Genomic DNA, 10,918 nt, shown 5'->3' on the forward strand with positions numbered 1-10,918 from the left:
TGAATGGCATTGTTTCTGCTTCTGATAAGCGCATCCACTTGAATTGTGTATGTACATTTGTGTGGGTAACCAATGATGTATTCCAGTCCATAGTATTACCTCAAGGGTTTAATGCTTGCTCTTATTTTGTATAGTCACACTTGGATAAGCAGCTCACACTTGATTGCCCTTACACACATACACAGTTTTTGTGTGTGTCTGCGGGACAGATCTCTTTCTCATTCTCTCTGTGCATTGCTGTTTGCTCACTCTGTATTGCTGTATTGCTGTTTCCTCAAGTCAGAAACTTGAATTAGACACAAATGACTTCAAAAGTCCACATATTAAATCAATATAATTATCTGAAGTAAGCATCAATGTGGAGTAGCTCTTCTGTTTGGAAAGATGTGATGATGTACATTTTTTGGATTTTTTTTTTATAATTTAGAAACAAATTGATTGATAGAGAATGAGAGCAATGGAAGCCAAAATAATAGATTGAGTGAATTGGAAAATAAATGAATGAGAGGGGGTTTCAAATGGTCATTGGTAGATGGAGCAGGTGGAAAGAAGGAAAGAACAGTGAACTTGGGAGAAAGCAGAAGGATGGGGGAAAGAAATAGAGACATAATTAGAAAAGCCACCTGTAGTTTGGCTTGAATCAGTCACCTAGAGAGCTCGCTGCAGGTAGTGGGTGCTGGTCTACAAATGAAGGGAAAGAAGAACATCATTAGAGAAGACGAATCACCTGTGTGTTTATGACGCTCTTCATACTATACATAGATGACTTGCATTCTCCTGTCTGGGCTACACCTGCGCTCTAAATTAGCACCGAGCTAAAGATCAGACAAACTGATAATCCCTTCAGCGTCATGACCCATTACTGTGGCAAACACCATCCATCATACACCACCTGCTCCACCTATTCAAGTTTGGAAGGTAGGGGAAAGGCTCATCTGTTTAGACCACAGCTTGTTACGGAAAGCCAGCACATGTGATGGCGGTTTCACAGGGCCTCAGGTCTTAAGCGCACTGACAGGCCAATTACTCCGATTCCTGGAGTCGAGAGCCGCTGTTTACTAAACCTCAGTCAGATTTCACACCAGCTAATTGCACCCACTCTTCTCCTTCTAGTGCATAGAGAGACTTTATTATTACTTTTCAACAGACCATTTTACCCTAAAGTCAGTTGCAAATGTTACTCAAGATTTCTTTGACAAAAACAGTATTTTGTGATTTAGTTTCATGTGCCTAAAATCCTTTTATTTAAGAATTTTGAAACGAGATATTTTCTAAGTTATAAATGAGAAAAGGTCAAAAATTTGTCTAATTTATTAACCTTTAAAAGGACAGCTGAGAATGAACACTCTTGAAACTTGAACAGGACATTTGCGGTTTCATTTACGGTCTATACGGTACCTTAATTTGCCCATCACTGTTCTGTATATAATAGAATATATAATATTAGTTGTTTTATGTGCCTTCCACTTATCTTGAAAATTTCATATGGGTTCTCACCTTGAATGCAGCCTGAATGATTGGATGTGGAGAACCATCTCTCATTACATCGTAGGCACACAAAGCTTTTTCTTGCTCACGTTTAAACCCCTCATGGTGTGAAACTGTGTAAATTACACCTTGCCAGAACTCAACAACTGATGAATTTTCCAGTAGTGCAGAAGGAAAATAAGAAAAACAAATCGTTAAAATGATGGCTCCCGCCCATGAAGGGGTGGGTCTGTGTGTTGGCTGGAGGTATGACATTTGAAATAATGATATTTCAGCATCTCACTCATAACTTGGGCTGGCCATGGGCTGCAGAGGCTCTGCTGCTGAGTAGAGCAGAAGACTATCGATCCATCGGCTGCCTGTTTTTCATCGGCTGCAATGAAGCTTGGTCACCTTGCAGCATACTAATGCTTTTTCCTGTTTTCATGACATAAACATCTTATTTTTCTTCTCCACCTCAATGCAAAAGCAATCTTTCCAGTGTTTTTTTCTTGTTTGATTGTATTTCGATTTTGATGTGCAGTGATGCATTAGAGAATAATGTAATATTTTTTACATGTAGAAATTTCCAGTCGCATTTTAATGTAAATCATCACAAACACTTACCTTATAACATTAAAGATGATAATGATTAAAAAAGTTTAATCTGGTGAAAAATAAATAAATAAATAAAATAAAGTGGACTCTATAGAACATTATATAAAAGAACATAGAAAATTATTATTATTATTACTCATTTATGCATTTATGTATGCATTTATGAATTTGAGCATTAATGCATTTTTATGCTCTCTATACAATTTAGCTCTGCCCCAACAAACACCTATACCTTAGCTGACACATAACAGCCTAAAATGACAACACTGTAGCTGCAGCATAGCAACATCCTAAATAGCAGCTACCCTGAAAAAAATATTTGTTATTTATTTACTATTAATTATATAATTTATAGCAGAGGCCAAAAATCAGTTTGTTTTGAAAATGTAAATTGGTGATCTATAATACATAGTATTTTATACTTTATGCTACAGTGACTTTGTCATTCATTTCATATTATACTGTTGATTCTAACTCAGTTATTTGAGTATTTCGTGAGTAGTTACAGTCTTGTACAGTACATTGTCCCCCCTTCCCCCTCTTGAATACTTTTTTTTTGTTTCTTTGAATCAAGTGTTGAAGTTTTTGAAATCCTTTAGAAAAAGAATTAAAAAAAATACTGAAATCAAGGCTCCTGAAAAGCCGGTCAGCTTGTTGTGCTCTATGAGCTAGGGTAGCTGCAAAACAAGAGAAGCAAAAATCTCCATGTTGTACTCATTCATAACTTCAGTGTTAGTGTTAATATCAGATATTGTCAACAATATCATTCTGCATGGTTGTCTGTGATTTAGAACACACACAGACTGAAGAATGGCTCATATCGTTCCTCACATACATGCGGCCAATTTGTGCTGACATTTATCCGATACAGAGTGTCCTGCCTGTCAATGAGCCTGGAGGATATTACATCTCTTTCTTTTCAAAAGAGCCGTTTGAAACTAATCTCCCAGTATTAAAATGTTCAGCAATGCAGCAACAGAGATCCTGACACACAGCTAATGGCAGATCCTCTGATAAGCTTTTCAGAGTATCGTAGACATCGTGGTGGTGTGGTCAAGTGCCACTTGAGCTGCACTCATCATGTCATCTTGATGAAAAAAAAAAGATAAGTTTGTTGTCAGAGAAGTACAGTACACACAATTTACCAGAATGCATTTATCTGAAACTCTGAAAGATATATGGCACAGACCTTGAGATGAAGAAAGGCCAATTCAATTTGGCTTCTAGTGCATGGTAATGTAGTTTATTACAGCATATCTGAGAGACACAGAATTCATATTAAATATTATTTGTGGGTTCTGCCTTTTGATTTTGTTATAGTCATCATAACGCTTATTCAACTTAGATGTTTGATACTGAAATTTATCAGCAGCAAACTGAAAAAGAAGATGGCAATGGAAAGAGAACATCTAACTTATATTGTGAAAATATTCAATTTAAAATGAGTAGTGATGGGAAATGCTGTAGAAATAGTATTTTAAGAATTAGTATAAGGGTCATTAAAATGAATATTGTGATTTAATCATAAGTTCATTATTTTTACCCAGTGTTATGTTAATGCTATATTAGAATTTGATATTTTGTGCCTATTATATTTTCCATATTGTATATTTGTTTGTCATTTTATTAGATTTTTTTGTATTTACCTGTGCACATTAGAAGTGTGAAGTGTTTTAAAAGCAGCACTGAAAGTAGAGACGTGACATGGAGTCTGGTTTTGTTACTTGACGCATGCAGCAGAAAACTTGTTAGAAACCTATTGATTATTTCATTCTTTTGCATTATAGGAAAAGTATACACGAGCAAGAAAACACAGCAGTTTGCCTCCTGTGTGTGTGGTGTTGGTGTGGACCAGGGCGGCAGCTGGCAGTTCATGCGTGGTTTAGTCAGTCACTTTAGAGAGATGATGGTTTGGTGGATCGGTCAGAGGGCTTGTGCCCTGAGCCTCTGTGTGTGTTTGTGTGAGAGAGTCTGGTAAACATTAGGATGTGTATGGAGTAAGAATGGGATAGATTTGCATGGGGTGTGTCCTGTAGTAAGTGCTAAATGCAGAGAGTGTGTGTGTGTATGTGTGTGCCGTGCATGTTTAAGTGAGTCAGAAAGTCTGACAGCAAACAGACTCTGAATGCCAATTACATCTTCAAACCCTCCCCAGTGACCTGCCCGGTTCACTGCTGGGATTTCTGACAGAGTATTGCCAAGCGTGCGTGTGTGTGTGTGACAGAGAGAAGCACTGCAGCTGTCTGCAGAGGGAATTGAGGATGAAAAGAGAAAAATAGTCAGTCAGCTACTTCTAAACAAATGTGCTCTTCATTCAGTCTTGTATTCCAAATTCAAATCCAACATTCATATTGATGAGAACAACGAATGGAATATATTTTCATTCTCTTTGTATTTTTCTATCAATATGTTACAAGATTATCCTATTTAAATCAATGTGATAAATGAGTTTGTTCAAAAGTAATGTCAAAGTAATCAATAAGTAGCCAGATTATATTACAGTACCTAAAATGTGTAATATAATGGATTATGCTATGAAGTAATGGACACTGGGTGGATTACTGTTGTAGTATTTCAGTGATCTCCACATTAACTTTTACTTTTTTCTCTTGTTTTTTTTTTTTGCCTTAATTCATTGACTGTGAAAATAAATCTTTAAAATGTTTCAGGCAGCCTCTGCATTATAAACCAAACAGCTACATGCAGATAATTAGCCAAACACATCTAAATGACTTGATAGGACGTGTCATCTTTCTCAAAGTGTTTAATTTTATATCAATGTCACATATCTCTGAAATCCATAATTTTCTGTTGTCTGAGGTTGTGTTTTTTTCTCTCAGTTTGCTCCTACACTTTTAATGAGACATTTCTTCTCCCGCTGATATCACAGAACTGCGATCAGTCAGCAATCTTTATTTTCGATCTGCCTTTTTATCAATAACATGAAAGTTATCTCTCTCTTTTCTCACTCGTTTGCTCCCATCTCAGTCCTTTCAGGCAGGGGAGGAGAGTGTGATGGAGGAACAGATTAAACTGCACTTGATGTGGGTTTCTTCTTGTATGAATTAATGTGTGTTGGGATATCTGGGCGTGTGAGATCACAGTGATCACATTATGAGTATCTTTCAGAGCCGGGTTGTAATTGGGAACGTGCATGTGGCCCCTGATTGATGCACAGGGTGACTCGTAAAACAAATGAACCTCGGCAAGGTCATGGCACTCTGACAGCGACAAGAGACAGAGATAATGGGAAAGGGAAAAGAAACTGATTTGGCGGAGCCTTTCAATTAAGTTAACTCACCCCTGATGTATTGTTGTTTTAAACATTTACACTTTTGGCAGATGGTTTTATGCAAAGTGTCTTTAAGAGCATGTGCAATCCATGACTTTTGTATGAATGCACTTTGGGCATTGTTTCTTTTAAAGGACTGATTAATCCAAAACATTTTAATTACATTATCATTTAATCAGTCTTATGTCATTTCAAAGTTGTCCATACGACAATTGCTCTTTGACATCACTGACCACAAATGCTATTATAGTTCTTGTATTTCAAACCTGTTTGATGTTGTAAAATTGCATATACAGTCGTGGCCAAACGTTTTGAGAATTACATAAATATTGGAAATTGGAAAAGTTGCTGCTTAAGTTTTTATAATAGCAATTTGCATATACTCCAGAATGTTATGAAGAGTGATCAGATGAATTTCATAGTCCTTCTTTGCCATGAAAATTAACTTAATCCCCAAAAAACCTTTCCACTGCATTTCATTGCTGTCATTAAAGGACCTGCTGAGATCATTTCAGTAATCGTCTTGTTAACTCAGGTGAGAATGTTGACGAGCACAAGGCTGGAGATCATTATGTCAGGCTGATTGGGTAAGAATGGCAGACTTAACATGTTAAAAGGAGGGTGATGCTTGAAATCATTGTTCTTCCATTGTTAACCATGGTGACCTGCAAAGAAACGCGTGCAGCCAGCATTGCGTTGCATAAAAATGGCTTCACAGGCAAGGATATTGTGGCTACTAAGATTGCACCTAAATCAACAATTTATAGGATCATCAAGAACTTCAAGGAAAGAGGTTCAATTCTTGTAAAGAAGGCTTCAGGGCATCCAAGAAAGTCCAGCAAGCGCCAGGATCGTCTCCTAAAGAGGATTCAGCTGCGGGATCGGAGTGCCACCAGTGCAGAGCTTGCTCAGGAATGGCAGCAGGCAGGTGTGAGCGCATCTGCACGCACATGTGAGGCCAAGACTTTTGGAAGATGGCCTGGTGTCAAGAAGGGCAGCAAAGAAGCCACTTCTCTCCAAAAAAAACATCAGGGACAGATTGATCTTCTGCAGAAAGTATAGTGAATGGACTGCTGAGGACTGGGGCAAAGTCATATTCTCCGATGAAGCCCCTTTCCGATTGTTTGGGGCATCTGGAAAAAGGCTTGTCCGGAGAAGAAAAGGTGAGCGCTACCATCAGTCCTGTGTCATGCCAACAGTAAAGCATCCTGACACCATTCATGTGTGGGGTTGCTTCTCATCCAAGGGAGTGGGCTCACTCACAATTCTGCCCAAAAATACAGCCATGAATAAAGAATGGTACCAAAACACCCTCCAACAGCAACTTCTTCTAACAATCCAACAACAGTTTGGTGAAGAACAATGCATTTTCCAGCACGATGGAGCACCGTGCCATAAGGCAAAAGTGATAACTAAGTGGCTCGGGGACCAGAATGTTGAAATTTTCGGTCCATGGTCTGGAAACTCCACAGATCTTAATCCCATTGAGAACAAACAAAAGCCCACTAATTCTGACAAACTCCAAGAAGTGATTATGAAAGAATGGGTTGCTATCAGTCAGGATTTGGCCCAGAAGCTGATTGAGAGCATGCCCAGTAGAATTGCAGAGGTCCTGAAAAAGAAGGGCCAACACTGCAAATACTGACTCTTTGCATAAATGTCATGTAATTGTCGATAAAAGCCCTTGAAACGTATGAAGTGCTTGTAATTATATTTCAGTACATCACAGAAACAACTGAAACAAAGATCTAAAAGCAGTTTAGTAGCAAACTTTTTGAAAACTAATATTTATGTAATTATCAAAACTTTTGGCCACGACTGTAGGCAATGAGATTTGAAGCCAAGTTTAATTTCTCATAATTGATGTAATAAAACAGAATTGAATTAAATGTTTATATATATATATATATATATATATATATATATGTGTGTGTGTGTGTGTGTGTGTGTGTGTGTGTTTATGTCTGAATATTGTGCTTTAAATCTCCTTTTGCATTCCACTGAGATCAATGAGTAAATTACTGTACCATCATTTTTTCCCCCTTCACATCGCTGACCATTTATCCCACCATTAATCAGGTGCTTTAACACTAACTATTGGCATTTAGAGTAGCAGTGAGAAATCCACATTGACTAAACATCCGAGATGTACGACACTCCAGGTAGGACCCACAATGCAACAGGGGTCAGTGTGTGAGACTGGCACAGTGCTCGTAATTGGCTGCAGTTCGACCACTGTGGCAACCGAGAAGTGTTCTTTAATAACTGGTGAATATACATAGAACGTCCCGCCACTGGAGGCGAATAGACCTAGTGAAACATGGATAAAGATAGAAACACAATCTCACAGGAGCAGAGAGAACAGAGGACGTCTCTTACTAAGAGAGAAGGTGAACCTTCCTGTTAAAAGAGCAAGAGAGAAAATCACAATCTCTCTCTGAGGGAGAATTGTATGTCCCTGGTGGTCTTTGGTATTGGTTAGGCAGTAACAGGTTGAAATATGGGCCGTTTGGGATGTTAATTCAAGTTCAGCAAGGGGAGTGCATTTCATTTTGGTTTTCTTTTTCAGCTCAACCTAGTCTGGGGATAAAGGAAATCTCGTGAGGGGTCTTAGTTAATTAGGCAAATGAGTGGATGTGTGTTAGAGCTTCAATTAGACACCATCACTAGAAGCACTGATGTGTGAGATTAGAGGAGAGAGAGATGGGACTAGTATCACAGGCTCTTCAAAAGCTGTAAACTCACTTGTTACTACTGATTATTAAATTCCTGCTGAGGTGTTTGGATTTTAATTTCATTAGCATTATATTCGATCATGGATGATGGTCTTCATCAGAACTCTGTTCAGATAATGCAAGCCAAAAAAAAAAAACCCGTGTATTGTCTTAGATTGTTGATCCAGAGAGAGAGGACAGTAAATGACATTAAAGACTATCTGCTTCAAGTCTTTGTTAGACTGAAAGAAATTCTGAATGGCTTGCAATGTAACCACTCATTTGTTGTTTTTGTTTTGTTTAATCTGTCATTTAATTTTAGATTATAATTTATTTTATATAATTATATATTGAAATAAATATAATTTAATTGTATATAGATATATAAATTAAATGTAAAAAAAATTTAAATGAATCAACAGAAAAAAATAGTTTTTTTTAATTAAATATCATAAAGTGTCATGTGCATGCTATATATTATAATTTACATTACAGCTCGATTAAATAACTATCTGCAAAGATTGTCAGAATTGAACATGGGTGCAGTCACTATTTCCATAATGTTGAAGTTGTGTATAAAAGCAAAGATATGTTCATGTTTGGAAGTAAAAAATATTTACAGTACAGTGTAAATGCTCTAATGTCCCACCCTAAACTGAAATGAAACCTGTGATTGGTTGTGCAATATCCCACTCCAGCTGTCTAAAGCTGAGACCACATGCAGTACATAAGAAGAGATGAGGGTCGTGTAGTGGCATTTTTCTGTGCTTTCCCTTTTCCATGTTTCAAGTGCATATTTGATTGTATTTTGCCACTTCATAATGATGGCAGACATCCCTCCAAAACATGCATTTTAACAATAGATTTTCATGAAAGTTGTTTTGTATAGAATTTTTCTATAGTCTATCAAGTATTCAATGCAGATACATCATAACTAACTGTAATTAATTTACAGAAAAATAAAGAGTAGTCCATTTACTTTTTCAAGGAAAACATAATTAAATTACAATAATTACACAGTAATGCATTACACACAACACTGTTCTTATCAAAGTCTCTAAAGGTGTCGAATGCCTCTCTCATCTGATATGCATTGATTTTTCTTTTATCGACGATTATTAGTTAATTGCATCAGTAAAGAACTGTGTAATTTGTCATATATATACATACAGTATATATTTACAGTATATATATATATATATATATATATATATTTATATGCATATGACACATAATGTGTGTGTCTGAATATTAAACTGATTTACAGAAAGTATTTTAACATGGAAAATTACACACTCCAGCTTTAATTACTGTAGATCTCACAGCTGTTCTTATATATCTGGTTTAGGTAATAAATTCTCACACATCTGGTCGTACACTGCTTGATCATGTCAAACTTATTTGTCTTTAATGAAGGAAACAGCATGTGCACACTGGTGGATTGCGGATGTTGGATTGGGAGACGGCTGCTGTTCTGATGGGAAAGACTTTCAAACAAACAGCTTTTCCATCTGAATACTGATGTACAGAACTTGCTTAAAGATGCTCGCTACAGTGTGTGTAGTGTGTTTCTTTTAAGAAAAAGGAAAATATATTTGAATTATTTTCATCTAATTTAATAATCAAGAAATGTTTTGGAGCTGTATGTGTGCTCACTGGCTTTTGCTTTATATTTGCAAATCACATTTATCACATGCTTTATTGTTGACCAGTCACATCCAAACTCAACTTCAAGCCTGTTTCATATTTCAACTGTTTCATCAAGTGACCTGCACTGGTAGAAGCTGGAGTGTGTGACATGAAAGGAAAGTCAACAATAATTGTGCTACTGGTTTTGACACATGATAACTTTCTTGCAGGGTGTTTGTGTCTGTGATATTTCAACAGGGTTACATGAGCTTTGCAGACCAATATGAATAGTTAAGTCAGCACTCAGATACTGTTTCAGAGCTAAAATTGACGTAATTATTAAAAAAGTGCTGTTTGACTGCCGAGATCTGCCCTGTCCACAAATTCATACTGATGTCATCGCTATTGCACAACAGTGAAATTGATCTGTTTAGTTTGCTTTCAGTATTATAGTCTAGGACTGTGTTGTTATTGTTTATTTTTAAATAAGCAAAATCAAAATTTAAATAAGCAAATCAAATGAACATTATAACAGAAATATATACCAAAATGAATCCGAATTTAACTGATTTAATTTAATCAAACTTGCAGATCAAAATGAACATGACTAAAATATACCCAAATTAATCAGAACTGAAATAATTTAACTGAATCAAAAGCTTGCAACTCAAAACAAACATAACTAAAATATACCAAAATGAATCAGAAGTGAATCAGAATTTAACTTAATCAAGAGCTTGAGAATCAAAATGAACATTATGGGCCCTATTTTAACACTCTAAATGCAGTGTAAAGTGTAAAGTGCATGGCGCAGGTGCACTTAGGGCATGTCCAAATCCACTTTTGCTATTTTAACGACGGAAAAACGGTTGGCGCACCCAGGTGCATGGTCTAAACAGGTTGTCCCGATTCTCTTAATGAGTAATGGGTGTTTTTTGGGCGTAATGTGCAATAAACAAATCAGAGTCTCATCTTCCATTCCCTTTAAGAGTCATTTGCGCTCGTGCCATGACGGATTTGCTATTTACACAGCAGAATTTGGCAAGCACAAAGACAGAACGTGTCTCAGATGAAACATAGCTGCTCGTGTGCGAGCAAATAGCCTAATTCTGATACATGTGATGACTATCCATTATGACATGTAGGCATTTATATATAAAATGCAAACAGCGCCGTTTTAATTTAATCGCGCTTGCAG

General features: G+C 36.7%; 1 long non-coding RNA gene across 1 annotated transcript in view; it reads left to right on the plus strand.

Moving 5' to 3' along the window:
- The window catches only part of LOC132098804 (uncharacterized), a 73,997-nt gene extending 63,781 nt beyond the window's left edge, over positions 1 to 10,216 (plus strand). Inside the window, exon 3 of the long non-coding RNA XR_009422975.1 lies at positions 9,508 to 10,216. This is a non-coding gene — a long non-coding RNA (uncharacterized LOC132098804). The remainder of the gene's footprint in view (positions 1 to 9,507) is intronic.
- The last annotated feature ends 702 nt before the right edge of the window (positions 10,217 to 10,918 follow it).

The sequence above is a fragment of the Carassius carassius genome, chromosome 22 (assembly GCF_963082965.1).
Source record: "Carassius carassius chromosome 22, fCarCar2.1, whole genome shotgun sequence".
In the NCBI taxonomy this organism is placed as follows: Eukaryota; Metazoa; Chordata; class Actinopteri; order Cypriniformes; family Cyprinidae; genus Carassius; species Carassius carassius.